The sequence below is a fragment of the Gymnodraco acuticeps genome, unplaced genomic scaffold, assembly GCF_902827175.1.
Source record: "Gymnodraco acuticeps unplaced genomic scaffold, fGymAcu1.1, whole genome shotgun sequence".
In the NCBI taxonomy this organism is placed as follows: domain Eukaryota; kingdom Metazoa; phylum Chordata; class Actinopteri; order Perciformes; family Bathydraconidae; genus Gymnodraco; species Gymnodraco acuticeps.
In genome coordinates this window covers 825,974-844,068 of record NW_022991991.1, presented here as the reverse complement: position 1 = coordinate 844,068, position 18,095 = coordinate 825,974, and the positions used below count along the sequence as shown (strand labels likewise).

Sequence of the window (18,095 nt, the reverse complement as noted above, 5' to 3'; positions counted from 1 at the left end):
CAACCAATCACATGAATATCACATGAATATCCCGCCCCCGACATACAAAGCAAAAAAACCCGGTTCTTCTACACTATTGTCAAATAGGAAGGGCTATGATGAACATTTATTTTTTTAACATTTTGAACATTTATGAGATTAATGTTTATGGTGCTATGTTATGCTACATTCCATGCTGGCTAATGATACTGTCTATGCTTGCTAGCAACGAAGTAAACTAGCAACGAAGTAAACTGGATATAAAATCCCCAAACAAGCGAAAACCTACCAGTTTCACCCACTGCCTCTGCCACCTCCCTCCATGCCTGGTTCCTCCGGTTTGTATCCCGGTAAGTAAATAGGGACTGGTCATAAAGAACCGGGTGATTTGCTACCGCAATAACTAAGTTCTCCTCCATTTTTGTGGAATATAGAAATGAACTGCGGGTCTGGTTCTCCCAGCTTGCACGCGGTTTGATTGGCTAGCGCTTGAACTGTCAGATTTGCATAAACGGATCTGATTGGCTGTCGCTTCCAGCTCAGCCTCAAAAGTTGAACATTGTTCAACTTTGGAATCCTGAACTTCCTGGAAATCTTCGCCTCGCCCCCCCACAATGCAGTTCGGCGACAAGCGAGGGAAAGTGACGTCATCCCCATTCAAAGTCAATGGGCGGAGACGCGCTGGAAGCGGTGGACAAATCGCCAAAAGCTGCTGTGTGTACGGGCCGTTACACTTAATGTGTAGAAAGAGATGTTCTGTATGGGTTGATTGTGCGTTGATCTGTTGGTAATGCCTCGGGGTTCCGGTGGGCATGTAAACAAATACATAATGCTGCGCTATACTTTGCGGCCTCACCCAGTTGCATAGCGACAGTTATTGTGTAGGTGTCTTTTAATAAGCAGGTAGTCATATCATTAGCTAGAACTAGCTGGATCTGATCGATATGGACATAAACGCGAGTGAAGTCTAATCTGACGGGAGAGAGAGATCAGCTGCTGCTGACGAGTCGACACGCAGCTCTGCATGATCACCTGCAGCGGTGAGCGGACAAAACACACACTTCAGGTTGGAATATCACACGTAGCTATTTTAATGACCTCTCAAACTACCTAAACTAGTTATAGATATGTTTAGTTTTACTGTCGGGTCACTCATTACTGGATCCGCGAGCTGCATGATACTGGCATAATAGAGTACCGCAGTGACGCGTCCTAAAACCCAGATGTAAACTCCTTCCGGTTCCTTCGTCAAAAACACAATGCAATTTCTCCATAGGATTTTGGGAAATAGCTGGAAATAAGGTCTGTGGTTGACACACATTTAAGAGACGGATCACGTTTTGTTCAGCCGGATAATATCCACATGTCTATCCTACTTTTATAATTTTCGAAGCATAAATCTAGTCGCCAGAAGCTAAATGCTAACGTTATGCTAGGGCTGTGCGATTATGGCAAAAATCATAATCACGATTATTTGGGTCAATAATTGATATCACGATTATTTTGACGATTATTCATTGACCATTTATTGAACTTTAAAACAAATAATATTTTACCAATAAACAAGATCAACAAATATGTTGGAGCGCACTTCCAAAACCATATAAACATATATTAATATGATAAATAAAAATAAATTAGACCAAAATAAATGAAATCAAATATGTTGCAGTGCACTGTCACAACCTACTGAAAACTCCTTAACATATAGCCAACATTTTGGTAAAACATATTCAACATATTCCACTCAGTTAAACGTTGAAGGCTGGCCCACCGTCATGGTCCAGAAGTAACAGGAAATAAATGTTGAACTACAATTTAAGACCAAATAAAAATGTTTAGGCCACCATGGTCACACCATGCTGGTAGGGCTGCTCGTGTCATCTCTTAAAGATGTTTTGCAAGAAACACCAGCCTGTTGACATGGTCTGGTTTCAGAGATGAGCGCAGGCAGGGGACGATATTGCCACCTGTACTGAAGACCCTCTCTGAAGAGGAACGTGTGGCAGTGCTGCCACATAGGACACAGGACAAAAAGAAAAGACTGAACCCTTTCTTTGCCATTATATAAAATTAGTGTTGCTACAAAAGTATAAATTAGGCTTACTAATAAGACAACTCAGATCTGAAGCTACTCAGGAATCTGCTGCCGAAGTGCAATAAAAGACTAAATTAATAGAATCAAACCCTTTTTTTGTTACATTTTATTAGAGTATAAAAATAAATACCTTTTTAAAATAGGATGCAAGCAACACTAGTTTCTTAACCTGAACTGATAACAGACTATAATCAATTTAAGTTTGCATTCTTATACCATTTTGTACAATAATTATAATGAATAAGTTCAAACAAACTCAAACTTACAGCTGATTAATAACGGTATCTAACTTGAGTTTTTATTATATCAAAAACCTGTTGAAATGCTACTGTTATTTTTACTGTCCCCCAAAAGCGCGTTGCAGCCTCCAGGAATGCTTCTTTCACAACTTCGCCGTCTTTGAAAGACTTCATGTGTTTCTCAAGAACGTGACTGACACGATAAGATGCTATGGTAGCAGCCTTGCTCTTGTTGGGCCTGGTGAAAATGGACTGCTGTGCATTTAGCTGTCCTTTCAGGCCCCTCCCCTTTTGGGAGCGTAGGGCAGAATTAGGAGGGAATTCCGTCTCGTAGCGTTTGTGCACTGTTTTGAAATGCCGCTCCTAAATTACCCTTCTTCGATAAAGCCACGCTCGTATTGCAGATGAGACAGATGGACTTTGAATTGGAATAGATACAAAAATAATCATCCTCCCACTCGGAGTGAAATTTATATATTTTGGGATTTTTTGCTTCTGCCATAATTGTGGTCTTGTGTGTGTGCGGACTGTCACTGCACTGCACTCCACCAGAGCCCTAGAGAGATAAGAGTTACGACACTCCCATAGACCTCCGTTGTAAAAAATGGCGGCGCCTACTTCCGGGGTATGGACATCGAAATAGTTCAAAATATTGTCATTTGGGCGTTGAACCTCATTCACTTACATTACGGCGCATCGATTAGTTCCAGAGGTAAGTTGCTGAAATATCTAACTCTTTTGAATTGTCAACTGTCTATATTGTATCAGAGGCCCTTTATGATGCTTATACTGGTCTTCATTTGTATATGCACAGCGTAATTATCTATATTTTATCTTGGTTGTTACAACCAATTTAGCTAGCATTGCCTGCTAGTTAGCTAGCGCGACTTCGTCAGCTTTGAAGGTAAGATTTCAGTAATGAATCGCTAGCAGCTTATATATCAATGATGCTGGGTAACTAACAAGCAGGATTTAGATTGATTATGTGTTTTTATTGTTATTTTGGTTTTTATCCGCTGAACCTGACCGTGTCAGCCATCCTTAGTCGGCTTTTTCTGTATGATATGACTTAACTGCTAGCACTAGTAGAAATGAGGTGGCGTTTGTGATAAATATTTCATTTAATATTTCATTGAATTTTGGGATATACTAACATTTCATTATGTGACATGTTGACTGTACTTTGTTTTTTTTGGTACTGTTCCTTGTTAACTCATCTGTACTGTACAACTAGCCTAGCGCTACTCATGCTTGATGGCATGCTAGGATAGATTCCTTTGTATTGTAATATACACACTAGTTTAATGATTGTTCTTCAAAGTTATTATTCAGTCTTAAACAAATAATAGCCTACTGAATAGGCTACTCTACAGCAGTGAATGAAGGATGAGCCTAAAACATGGTCATGCATCCAAAATGTTTATTTTTAACAAAATAAACACTTTAAAAAAATAATTAGCACTTTTTTTTTTCACCCACAGTGACAGCGCGCAGAGCATATTGGAACTCTACAGGTGTTGGGACAGAGTTCCTCAGACGAATGGACGAAAATGTGTTTTCCAGGCAGTCTTGAGTGAAACGGCTTGTGAGAACAAATTTGTGCCCTTGTCTCAACAGGTCATGCTGGACCTCCAGGATTGTTGTTGTGGCCATCACCAGTCCTGTCTGGACTGGTTTCCAGCTGCCCTTGGGACCGATCTTCAGGCCCCGAAACAGATGGATGGAGTCCCGGAGGAAGCTGATGGCCTTATCATACTCCTCCATCTTGAAATGACTTAGGGCAGTAACAGTGTTGCGTGACGACATGAGGTCAAACTTTTTGGTGTCCAATGTTCAGTCACTGTATTGGTAAGCAACAATTTGTTTTGGTCAAAATGTGTTATTCACACTCCTGACTCCAGTTTGATGTGCTGCATTCTCCTCTGAGAGGTCATGGCTTGGAAGGTTTTATATTCTGTAGTGTCTCAACAGAACCTAATATGAATTGCTTTATTGTCTCGTCGCTGGATCACCTCCCCCTGGCAAAGTGGCCTCGTTATTGTTGACAAACCTGTTTTTGTTGCTGGTTCAACAGGAGCTTCTGTAAATAGTTTGAATATTTATCATAGTAATCATTTTTAGTCTCCCACTCTCTCAATTTAATTTATCGTTTCTTTGCCCCACCATATGTTTTGTTGTCCAAGGGCACTAATTTGGTCTGTGTTGAAGATTGTTTTACACTTTAGATTAATCAAAATTGTGTTTTTTGGCTGAATTAATCTTTTTCTGTTGAACCCTAACCCTCTTTGTTCTCCTTCTCATTCATTTTACTTTGTTTTGTTCTAACACACATCCCACATCACATCACTTTTTCCATACACTGTTCTTAATAGCCTACTTGTTCACACATTTGTTCGTCCCTTTTACTTTGTTCTTCCTGTTGTTCTTGTTCAAACACATATATCAATTGTTCATCCACTGTTGTGGTAAAATGATATTCATAGTCTTAACATGATCATGCTACCCATGCTAACATGAACACAAACGTTTCCCTCCAAAAATGTAAAACGTATCTAAGTACAGGCATGAAAACGGGTCAGGGGTGAAAAAGGTGAGAAGGATATTATCCCTCTAGGGGGGTCCGGGGGCATGCTCCCCCGGAAGAACATTTTGAATATTCCATATTTTAAAGCATCAATCTGATGCATTTTGAGATGCATTTTTTTTGCCAACCTGGGGAGAGCTGGAGAAACTTAACTTCAGCCATGAGTCAAAAATATTATCAGGGATGCAAACTCATCAGGTATGGAAAAGGTGACAAGGACCCGAGCCCCCCGACCCCACGGAATATCGGCTTTAAAATTAGGAATAACAGAGGATTTTAGCAGTCAAAACAACTAAAGCAGCAGTGTTAATAATAACAGAAATGCTAAAGAGTCACTTCTAATAGAAATATATAAAAGCATTTATTTTAATTGTGTAGCAGTCAGTTTATAATTTTGGCAGCACTGTTGAGCATTTTGAAAATCTATTGTCATGCCTCTGTGCAAGGCTGTCTTTCTATCTTTATGGCATCTGGTGTAAAGTAACTAAATGCATAAACTCAAGTACTATAGCCTACTTGGGTACAATTTTGAGATACTTGCACTTTATTTAAGTATTTCAATGTTTTGCTACTTTGTTCTTCTTCTCCTTTACAGTTCAGAGGTAAATGGTGTACTTTTACTCCACTACATTTATGTAATACCTTTAGTTACTTTGCAGATGTGGATGAATGATGTGAAATCTAATCAAGTGTTGAATCAGACTTTAGTTAAAACTGTCAATAAAAAGTATGCAATAATGCAATTACAGCTGAAAAAGTACTTGGGTGTGTGTTTTTTTTATATATATATATTTACCATTCAATAACGCAATCGCTGCTGTCTGTCTGTCCCATAGAAGAACATGACAGCGCAGCGCAACTATACTACGGACGTGACTGCCCTGGCAGTGACAGCAACATAGCCTGCTTGTGCTACCACACTTTCCCCTCAAAATATCGTTAAATAACGAAACTTATAAATAGTGCCAATCCATACAAAGTGTAACCACATCATGTAAATATGAAAGCAATCTTTAAAAAATAACAGCGTTGGTTTAATCTATGACTATTTTGACCATGTTTGTGCTGTTTTTGCCATAGAGAAGCATTGCAACGGAAGTGCGTTTTGAACTATCCCGGCATACATAAACCACGGGACCGGCTGGCGGCGACATCAAAGAGTGTCGTAACTCTTATCTCTCTAGGGCTCTGCACTCCACCATCCACGCCGGCCAATCACAAAGCTTTGATGCGTTCAAGTGCATTATTCTGGCACAGGAAGATTATGTTATAGGACATTAACGATAAAACAGAATATTGTTGTTCTATTTTTTGACACATCTCGCGATCGACTGGGAATCTCCCCGCGACCCTTATTTTTAACGAGTTGCTGCTCTTGTTCTGACATCTTCGCTCGCGCTGAACACATGTCACTCCCACGTGGCCGAGTGGGCTTTTAGGGAGGGGTGAAAGCACACCCAGCAAAATAATCGTATTTTGTCAATTATGCTGTTTTCATAATCGTCACAAGCCATAATCGTAATCGCGATTAAAATATGATTAATTGCACAGCCCTACGTTATGCTATAAAGGAACTACAGCAGGGTCGCTGCTTCAGCGTCACGCCAACTTAAAATCCATATTCAAACATACAGATTGTAAATGGTACAAGTTGAAGTGTTTGTTTGAACAGTTTGCAGGACGCAGGTACTTGCTTTCAAGCAGAAAAGGGCAAACAAACTTAGCGGGAGTGTTTTACGTGTTCGGTGTAATGACGTAAAACAGCCTGGACAACTTCTGTAGTCCTATTCAGCCACATGTTAACAACCATCGTTTTTCAGACATGTAAACTCTTCAAAAATCACCAGCGGGGTCACTGCTGATGTATTTAATGTCATAGAACAAAACGTGATCCGTCTCTTCAATTTGTGTCAAACACAGAACTTATTTGGAGCTATTTTCCAAAATCCTATGGAGAAATTGCATTGCCCGATCGGGCAACCAGCAGGTGAGGCTTCATTGCCCGAGCTAAATACTAGATGGCCCCGGGCCATCGGGCAGTCGTTAATGTCGAGCCCTGGGAGAGGTTGCTATATTGTCATGGAAAGTATTTATGTAACTCCATGTTGTTTAATTAACATGTCATCTTCTTGTGAGACTCTATTCACGATTGAACTTGTTCAGAGTTGGGGGTCGTAAACCAGAGTTTGGTGTGATTCCCCACCAGTGCAGTCAACATGTCGATGTGTTCCTGCATGAGTAATATGCTTAACCCCAAGTTTATCCGATGGCCAGTAGTGTGTGAATGTGTGTGAGTTAATCTATCTGAGCAGATGGCACCTTGCATGGCAGCCTCTGTCTCTGTATGAATGGGTGAAAGACTGGAAAAGTGCTATAAAAGCTGGAGGATTTAAGTTGTTTTTGTTCAGAGAGTACAATAATGAGTAATGAGTTTTTAGCTTGCCAAATGTCGATCACCATCAATTGCATGCATGATATTCTAAAGGTTCATAAATGCGTTGCACCATGGAGTTAGGATATTTTACTAAGTTCACCAAATAGTCTACTATAGCCAATGAGATTGCAGTTCAAAGGTCTGTCTCACACTGCATTATTGTTATTATTTTTGTTTTAATCATTTCTATAAACTGCAGTTGAGTTGTCATTTTTCTCTTCTGTCCCAGCTGTTGCACTCTGAGCATTTTTACATTTGATTTCCTGTTCTTTATTTTCTCTTAAAAAAAGATAGCAGGTAAACCAACCACATGCTCTCACACCACACAGTAAATGTGGAAAGAGCACCCAATATGTGAATGATCTAGGGAAGTTAGTGAAAAAATAATCTGCATCTTGTTGAACATCTTTTCTTTGAGGTGATCAAAGTGTAATCACCTCATACTCTCATTCGTCACCTCAGTGCCAGCACTTGGGCTACAATCACAGGTGCTTTGAGGTGACACTAAGCCACAGGGCTACTTAGTGGATTGACATCTCCAGTCATGTCAACAGGGCCAAAACATCCAGAATAGTAAACAATCTTGATGAATAATTTAGTTCTTGCAAACTGTTTTTAAGGAGGTTGCTTTTCTATGCCGACAGTTGAGAAGTGGACAGATCTCTGATCACAGCTCCCTGTGGAGAAGTGTGTGTGTGTGTGTGTGTGTGTGTGTGTGTGTGTGTGTGTGTGTGTGTGTGTGTGTGTGTGTGTGTGTGTGTGTGTGTGTGTGTGTGTGTGCGTGTGTGTGTGTGTGTGTGTCTGAGTCTGAGTGTGTGTGTCACTAATTCAATGGCTACTTAAACGGATTGACCTTTCCAGCCATGTCAGACTGGTCAACACAGATCCAACAGAGCGTGTCCAAAGAGCCTTAGTGTTGTAGTGGACAAACCTAAATCACATTAGGAAGTTCTGCTTTCTGTCCCTTACAGCAAAACTCATTTTTTACTGATTAAAAATAGTTAATCTGATACTAAAGAGGATATATAATGCAAATGTTCAGGTTCATATTTGTATTTTGTACTTTTACTGAAACATGTCTCCATGCTTTTAATGTTCAAAAAGCTCTTTATTTTTCTCATACTGCCTGTGCTGCAGCGCCTCTTTTCACCCTCTGTCTGAAACCAGAGCCCAGTCTGCTCTGATTGGTTAGCTGGCCGGCTCTGTTGTGATTGGTCAACCGCTTAAAGATCTGTTGAAAGTGTCCTGCCCCTAAGCAAATCACATAGGATGCAGCAAATATAAGCGGGAGTGTTACATAGTGATGTCACTTCATTACAGAAGTAAACAAAGGAGTCAGGTGGATGTATTTCAGGCAGTGCGGGGAGTGTAGGAGGAACTTTGGATGTTAGCCTTTGCAGACCATTTACATGCACAAAAACCTTTATAACACACTTCAGGAAAAGTAAACCCCCCAAAAGGTGTAACAGGGCCTCTTTAAAATAGCTTAGTGTCACATGCATGGTTGTGGATGCATCCTATTTCCTGTCTTTGAAGGGAAAATACTTATAGTCTTGTTCCTGCATTTGAGCAGCATATTTGTTGGTGTGTGTGTGTAAAACACACATCATACACTATATGTTTGCACATATGTGTGTGTCCGTCCAGTACTGCGTGTGTGTTGTGTGTAAATGTACAACTTATGTTTTGTAGTTTTATGTGCATGTGTTTGTTGGTGTGTTTCGTTGCGAAAACCAATACCAAAGCAGCGGAGATGAGAAATAAATAGCATTTTTATCAGATTCCCCCCCCCAAATATCCGTTTAAGCAAAGAGGAGCAATATCTCCACGACGGTCGCATCTCTGTAATTCACCCTGAAAAAAAGAGAAAGAAGAGCAGATGAAGAGCGGAGGCAGAGAAAGAAAAAGCACTGAGTAATCATTTTCCACCCTGCAACTGATATTCAGTTTCCCTTTGTGTGTGTGAAAGAGAGTCAATGTTGTGACATTGTCTTGTGTCTGTGTGTATTTGTGTGGGGGAATATGTGTTAGCAAGTAAGCAGGTTGAATTGTTTGTGTGTGTGTGTGTGTGTGTGTGTGTGTGTGTGTGTGTGTGTGTGTGTGTGTGTGTGTGTGTGTGTGTGTGTGTGTGTGTGTGTGTGTGTGTGTGTGTGTGTGTGTGTGCGTGTGTGTGTTTTCCAGCACTTAGCACACGGATTCGAGGTTGTGGCCTCTGAGGATTCATTCAGTAACCTAATTCAGATGTAAAACAGTAATGAGATGGATACAAGGACGCTGTACGTTATAAATCTGCAGGAACAACAGACAACATTTACTAGCAATCCACTCTAATTTACCAAGGGCAAGTGACATTCAAGAGTTGTTTGTATGAGGGCAACAACACTGTTGGCAAGACTGTTGACAGATTTCTTCCTAAAGAGCCTGGAAATTATACTTACTTTAAGTATTATTAGTATTATTGGGTTGAACTCAGATTCAGATCCATATATATATATGTGTTTGGCTTCAATGTCTCAAAGGAAAACCTACGTGGTAAACAAATGAATGAGTTTCAAAATAATTTAAATGGATTCTGATCCATAAAACTTAAAAAGGACATTTTATGTTAATTGTTCACCCTGTATCTGTAACCAGAGCCCAGTCTGCTCTCATTGGTTAGCTGGCCAGTTTGTTGTGATTGGTCAACTGCCTAGAGATGTCCAGCCAATAGACATAGTGATGTCACTATATCACGGAAGTAAACAAAGGAGCCCACTTGTGTGGAACAGAAAATGTGGGTTGTTAGCTCTTGCAGACCATTTAAATGTACAGAAACACCTATATAAAACACTACAGGAAAGGGGAAAACCCCAGAAGCAGAATATGGACTGACCAGATCACTAAATGTGGACAACTCAGGAATGAAGGAAAACTAGACTTGCAGCTCTAGCAGCAGAAAATGACATTTCATATTAAACAAGAAACCATCAGATACATACATAGCACCCAAAGGACTCAACTGAGAGACCAGATACAAAATAATTGAGTTCTTTGCTGGAACTAGAGAGACTTCTTTTATGAGCGCTTGCTACTGTACACAGATCTATTCATAGCAGAAACTGGATGTTCATTAAAATGAGCTAACCCACTTATTATCAGTGGGTTACAATTCATAAATTATGTAGCAAAATGATACAGCAACCCATCAATTATACAGTATTTATCCAGAAACCTCAATCTTCTGCCATGTAAAGACTTCATGAGAAAAAGTTCAGTTTTTATACATGATTTTATTTGAAGGCCCTTTCACACTTTCCTCAATTGGTCCTTTTTGTTTGATAACCAAATGAAGGCCTGAAAACTCCCCTGAACCCTGGTTCGGAGGAAACTGGAACAAACTGAACCCTGGTTTGTTCCTAGTGTCTTTTTGATGGTTCGGACCAATTACTGGAAATGCTGGCAATTGGTATGTTATAGGCCTAGCATGTTTGGTGTCTTGTGCTTGTTTTGATTCTGGATTAAAATGTCACTGTATTCCCTTCCTCTGAGCATGATATGCTGCGTTCAGACTGTGTTAACTGTTGTTGATCTGTTACTTAGGACTAGTTATTATTGACCCTTGATTGTATTCTTGAGACATGCTGCACCCTGGACTCTGCAGGATATTAAAGTTAGTGATGGCGTTGTTTGGGTTATCAAGTGGATGCCTTTTTCGCTCAATGGTTTGCTGATTGGCCCAAGAGACCTCCAAAGTGTTCAGCAGTAGGTAGATGCCTTCTAATTTGTTGGCCAATATGGAGTTATTTCCCTTTTTCCGGAGCCACTGACTACCTTTTACAGCAGTTCTGGAGAGGTGATTGACTTCCTGCCAGTTGACCATCACTCTTAAGCTCAGCACACGGAGCAGCTTTGTCACACGGCAGCGTGCATTGAAGCTTGCCGGCGGGCGTGTCCGAAGCTCGACCAACAACCAATCACATGAATCTCCTGCCCCGGACACACAAGCACGCGGTTTGATTGGCTAGAGCTTGTACTGGCATATGATTTGATTGGCTGACACTTCCGTCGAAGCTTGAACAGTTGAGCTTTTCTCAACTTTTGAAGCAAGCAACGGAGGCAAGGCGAAGCGACAGAACCACAATGCAGTTCGGCAAAGCGTGACGTCACCCCATTCAAAGTGAATGGGAAGCTGCGTTGAAGCTTCAACGCACGCCGCCGTGTGGACCGGCCGTTATAGATGTTGCTACATACTCCTTCTCGACTGGTCGGACCTTTGTTTCCCAGCCACGGAGTCGCAGATTGGCTGCAAGGTCAGCGGATCTCCCATATCACTGACGGCTCAATGATGTAAACACAACAGAGAGTTGGATAAGATCAGATAGTACTTTATTGATCCCAATTTGGGAAATGTTTGTGTTGCAGCTGTTATGATTCTGTTTAGTTTTGGTTTTGTTGTGTGCTCTTTTTATGTTTTTTCCTGTCTCCCCCCTCCCTTCTCTGTTTTCCTCTGCAGGGCTGGTGTGTGACAGGGAGTTGGCTGGCTCCTCCCAGTAGCAGACGAGGCACACCTGTTTCCACTCACCTCTTCACCTGTGGATATAAAAGCCCGGTCCTCATGCCTCTTCCCTGCCAGATAATTCCTTTGTCTGACCCTCCGGTGTGTCTCGCTGCTCTCCTCGTCCCTATTGTTGCTTGGATTTTTTGCCTCCTGTCCCTGACGTCTCCGTGCCAGCCAGCTTCCTGCCTCCACTACCATTTTTCTGTTCCTCTGCTTTAATAAAGCTTTTTGTTTTTGACCATCTCTCTCAAGTATTTTGCTTTGGGGTCCAATATTCTCTAGGCCTTAACAGAATTATCTGGCCAAAGCATGGAACCCGCAGAGACTGAGAGATGTAAGCATGCTCTTTCCACACAGGGAGCTTGTGTGGGGCAGCACGAACAAGCTCTGCAAGGAATCATGGAATCCCTCCACAACCTTACTGCCGGTGTCACTCAGCTCAGCGGCCGCTTGGACCAGTCTTTCACCCAGCTCAACGCTCTGATGGCTCCAGCTCCTGCGCCACCACCTCCAGCTCCTGATATTCCAGTCATTCATCCCCACCCCTGTGAGGTATTCAGGTGATTCAGGGACATGCAGTCCGTTTCTTCACCAGTGCTCCCTAGTTTTTGATCAGCAACCTTTAACTTACTCCTCTGACAGAACTAGGATAGCTTTCGTTATGAGTTTGTTAGCGGGTAAAGCGTCTGCATGGGCGGTGGCCATAGCCAAGGGTAATCCAGCTATCTATAACTCCTTTCCTGTGTTTGAGACCGAGATGCTTCGAGTTTTTGACCACCCGCTTCAGGGTAAGGAGGCCGGTAATCAGCTCCTTTCTTTATGCTAGGGTTCAGAGTCAGTCTCCACATACTCAATTGATTTCCGCAGAGAGCGGGTGGGGCGAGACGGCTCTACAGATAGTTTTTTCCTGTGGATTAAACGAGGAGTTAACCCTTAAAGGCCGAGCGAGCCGCCCGCGGCTTCAAAGAGGTAGCGTTCTAAAATGCTTAATAACTTTTTAACCGCTAATTCTATCCATCTGATTTAAAAAGTGAGGTAAAGCGGCTATTCTAGGCTTTTTGCTGGTATCACTATGTCCTTTTCCGGGATTTAGAGGCTCCGACGTGATCGGGGCAAAGTTATCACATTTTACAGCCTTGATTCGTCAAGGAGACCCACGTGGCCCCTCTGTCTGAGCCAAACAGCCAAGGTTTTAGACTAAGTCCCACCCCCCTGTGTCCGGATAGGTTTAAAATGTAAAGGTCCAGGCAAACCTCTGCCCATGCTACCATCTTCTCGACCAATCAACATAGGTTGCTGTGTATGTTTTTGGCGGCGGGAGATAAACAAAGAGAAACAGAGAGACGAGAGAGTAATACTAAAGAAGAGTAATTCTGCCAGCGTAAGAGAAATACATACAACACAAGATATCTAGATACAGTCACACACACACACACACACACACACACACACACACACACACACACACACACACAAATACATACACACACACACACACACACACATATCCCAAGACAAATTCAAACCAACATGTCAAAACGGCGTTACACTACGGAAGAAACCGTAGAATTTATTTTGTCTGGCGGACCGTTTAGCGATGCAGCGGTGGATTCCTCAGATTCTGAAGCTGACAACTGGCAAGGAAGAGTAGTATGATCACGGGATTGATCCCTTCGAAGATAAAAAAGTGAGTAACTTTGCTTATTTCTTATTGTTTGTGTTGCATTTATCGGTTGTTGTTGCTGTATAACGCCGAAAATAATTAGTCCTAAGAGTTTTTATAATGGATGGCCATTTGCCGTAATTGTGTCATAAAGTGAAGTCCTGAGCTCAAGATTCACTATCAATAGAGGCTACTATTTATTTCAGTAAAAAAACGTCAAGCAATACCTTTCATTTATTGCCTCATTCCGCTTGCCCTCTTTGGTTGTTTGTTATGAGGTCTAATGTTATTATATTCATTGCATTACAATTCAGTTACTGATTCCATCAACTAGTAATGTTAGCAGAGGGATAAAGTGTGAATCAAATCAAAAGTTGAGACTGTGTTTAGAAAACAGATAGGATGACACTGGAGAAATAAAAGCAATAAAGGAAATAAAATAAATTCAGACATTTATATCTGTATATTTTCCTCCCTTTTATTTTAGGACAGAGGATGAGAGAGGGGATGCACAAGCCACTGTCCCCATCAGTAGGCCTCCTTCAAACCGAGAGGGAAAAGAATGTGGCCAGGAGGGTGCAGCATCCAGAAAAAAGGCCAAACCAATGCCAGCCCCCCTGACAGTGAAAGGGAGAGGAAGAGGGAAAGGGAAAAAAACATCTCTGACCCCAGAAGAGCCAGGAGCTGTTTGGAACGGACCTGAGGTGCCAGATACTGCCCAACAACTACCACACTTTTGCCCGAAAAGAGCCCGTGGAGTCCAAGGTTTTGTTGGTGTGGAGTATACTCCTGCACAAATATTTAGAAATTGTTTTAACAACCAAGCTGTAAATATCATCTGCAAGAACACAAACAAAAATGCTGAAAAGGAGCAGGCTAAGGGGGAAAAGTTTGTTTGGGAAAGCCGGTAAAATTCCTCATGTATGTCGGCCTTATGATGTTCATGGCACTTCTAAAACTGCTCAAAGTAAGAGACTACTGGAGGAAGGGATCACACCTGAGTGTTCTCTTTCCTGCTTCTATCATGACAAGAGACAGGTTCATGGCAATCAGCAGAGCTGTACATCTGAGCGACCCAGACCATGATGAATCTTGATACATTTCCTTTGCTCTTTATATATTTTTCTAATATTTTGGTTATAGTTTGAAGATCATTTGCTCTTTGTACTTTTGCACTTTCTATATATTCCTAATACTTTGTTTATAGTTTTAATATAATTTGCACTTTGTTAATTTGCACTTTGAATTTGTTTCACTGTTTGTGTTTGTATTTCAATGTTCAAATGATAATATATATCTCTGAAACAAGTTATTTTTGTTGCAATGTCATCGGTTATGGTTTAATTGTTTACTCTCTCAACCTTTTTTTGACAGAAGAAACATGATCAGTCATTTAAATATGGAAATACATTTCGTTTTAATTATTCCATATGATCCTAGGCGTTTTTCAGTGAAAAACGCCTAGGATAATATTGTAATAAATAGCTGTAACTTGCTCAGGGAACATAATATGCAGATGAAATTGAATTTGAAAGCCTAAAACATCTAAATGCAGCTTTGTAAATAATAAAAAACAAAATCCCTATGTTCCTGGCGGAGTAAACAGTAAAAAAACACAACATTTGTACTGGCGTTTTTGAAAAGTGCTGGTAAATTCAGCCATTATCACACAAAGTTATGGTAAAATTTGGACTTCAAATTAGCCAGACTTGAACTAGAGGTTCTCCTGAATCAAATGAGGTAAGGCACTTGATGCTGACTGCAAGAAAAGGTTAGAACAGGTTAGGAGAAACAAATAAATACAGGAGAGTCAGGCAGGCGAAAATTCCGTCTAGGTCTTTAAGGGTTAAAGGACTAGCTAGCTGCTCGAGATGAGACTTCGTCCCTTGAGGAATTAATTTCTTTGGCCAGTCGCTTAGATAATCGCCTCCGTGAGAGGTGTAGGGAGAGAACAGACAGGCAGATATTCCCTCTCCCCTTTTCCCAACCCAAGTCACCACGTCCGCCTGGACAGTCTGCACCCCCTAACCAACGCCGGGAGCCTTTCCCCTACCGGGACCCACTTCCATCAGTCTCCTCATCCCTAAGCCCAGAGGAGCCTATGCAGCTGGGGAGAATGAGGCTTTCACCTGCCGAACGTGAACGCCGCTTCCTCCAGAGGCTCTGCATATACTGTGGCTAGGCTGGCCACATTCGAGCCAACTGTTCCGCTCGGCCAAAAGAGCAGGCTCAGCAGCCGGGGGAGGGGCGCTGGTGAGCCATACTTCTGTCTCCCGTTCCCACGCTAATCGCCTCCGGTTAAAGGGTACGGTTTCTTCACAAGTTTCCCTTCCTCTCCAAGTCTTAGTTGATTCAGGGGCTGACGAAAATTGTATTGACTCTGATGTTGTTTTCCAGTCTAATCTCCCCTCAGAACCCCTTCCCGAGCCCAAGAACATTTGTTCTCTTGATGGTAGGCTTCTAGCCTGTGTAACTCACCGTACTGCCCCAGTGTCACTGTTACTCTCAGGTAATCATCACAAGACTATTTCCCTTTATCTCATTCCCTCACCCCTTTCTCCGCTGGTGTTAGGTCTCCCCTGGCTTAAATTCCACAATCCACACATAGACTGGGCCACCTTATCCATTGTCAACTGGAGTTTGTTCTGCCACTCTTACTGTTTACACTCTGCCATACCCACCACAGTTACTTCCAAACCTGCCCCCCCCATACCTGTTGACCTCATGTCAGTTCCCTCTGAGTATCATGACCTCCAGGAGGTTTTCAGCAAGGATCGTGCCCTGTCTCTACCACCTCACCGACCTTATGACTGTGGCATTGACTTGCTCCCCGGGGCTCCCTTGCGTTCGAGCAGACTTTATAATATCTCCAAGCCTGAGAGGGAGGCCATGGAGACTTATATCACTGACTCAGTTGCTACTGGTCTCATTCACCCTTCTCGCTCTCCATTGGGGGCGGGTTTTTTTTTTGTTGACAAGAAGGATAAGACGCCCCTGTATTGATTTCAGGGGCTTGAATGACATCACGGTGAAGAATAAGTATCCTCTCCCGCTGTTAGACTCAGCTTTTGGTTTCCTCCATCAAGCCACCATCTTCTCAAAGTTGGACCTCCGAAATGCCTACCACCTAGTAAGGATAAAGGAGGGAGACGAGTGGAAGACTGCATTTAAGACGCCCCTGGGACATTTTGAATATTTAGTTATGCCTTTTGGGTTAACTAACGCCCCTGCTGTGTTTCAGGCACTGATTAACGATGTCCTTCGTGATATGCAAAACAGATTTGTCTTTGTATCTTGATGATATCCTCATTTTCTCTCGTGACCCCCAAGAACATGTTCAACACATGAGGTTGGTGCTGCAGAGACTGCTGGAGAACAGACTTTATGTGAAGGCTGAGAAATGTGCATTTCATGTTTCCTCTGTTTCATTCCTGGGTTTTGTGGTGGAGAAGGGGCAAGTCAGAGCCGACCCTGCCAAAGTAATGGCAGTGGCCGAATGGCCCACTCCTACGACGAGAAAGCAACTCCAAAGGTTCCTTGGTTTTGCCAGTTTTTACCGCAGGTTTATTCGTGACTATAGTCGAGCAGCCGCCCCACTCACCAAGCTCACCTCAGTTAAAGTTTCCTTTGTGTGATCATCTGCAGCTGAGGCTGGTTTTGCTATGTTGAAGTGTTTGTTTTCCTCTGCTCCTGTGTTATCTCACCCTGATTCTTCAGCCCCTTTCGTGGTCGAAGTGGATGCCTCCGACACTGGTGTCGGGGCAGTCCTCTCCCAGCACTCAGCCTCCGACCAGAAGTTGCATCCGTGCGCCTTCTTTTCCCGCCGGCTCTCCCCGGCAGAAATAAACTATGATGTGCGAAATCGGGAGCTACTGGCAGTAGTCTTAGCACTGCAGGAATGGAGGCACTGGCTTGAGGGCACGACTCACCCGTTTTTGGTATGGACTGACCACAGAAACTTATCTTATCTCCGTTCTGCTCGCAGGCTCAACTCCCGCCAGGCTCGGTGGGCGCTTTTTCTGGGCCGGTTCAGCTTCACCCTCACCTATCGGCCAGGCTCACGGAACATCAAGGCGGACGCCCTGTCACGTAAGTTCGCTCCTCCGGTTGAGGAGCCATCCGTGGGGACCATTCTTCCATCCTCCTGTGTGGTGGGAGCAGCCAGGTGGGAGGTTGAGAGGGTGGTCCAGGAGGCACAAGAGGACCATCCAGCTCCTGAGGATTGTCCACCGGGTCGGCTGTTCGTTCCACCGCACGCCAGATCTTCAGTGCTCCAGTGGAGACATGATTCTAAGATAGCTTGCCATCCAGGAGCACTTCGGACGCTAGGCCTCCTCCAGCAACGCTGCTGGTGGCCCTCCATGTACTCTGACGCCAAGAAGTATGTCGCCGCCTGCTCCATCTGCGCCCGCAGTAAGGCATCCCACCGCGCCCCTGCTGGTCTTCTCCGCCCTCTTCCCATTCCTCATCGGCCTTGGTCTCACATCGCCATGGACTTCGTGACGGGTCTTCCCCCATCGGAAGGTAATACAGTTATCCTGACTATTGTTGACCACTTTTC

At 42.9% G+C, this 18,095-nt stretch overlaps 1 long non-coding RNA gene across 1 annotated transcript; it reads left to right on the top strand.

The window, feature by feature from the left end:
- The first annotated feature begins 13,042 nt into the window (after positions 1 to 13,042).
- Positions 13,043 to 14,431, top strand: LOC117536323. Its single transcript, XR_004567541.1, has 2 exons — positions 13,043 to 13,558; positions 14,022 to 14,431. It is a non-coding gene; the product is annotated as an uncharacterized LOC117536323 (long non-coding RNA).
- Positions 14,432 to 18,095: the final 3,664 nt, after the last annotated feature.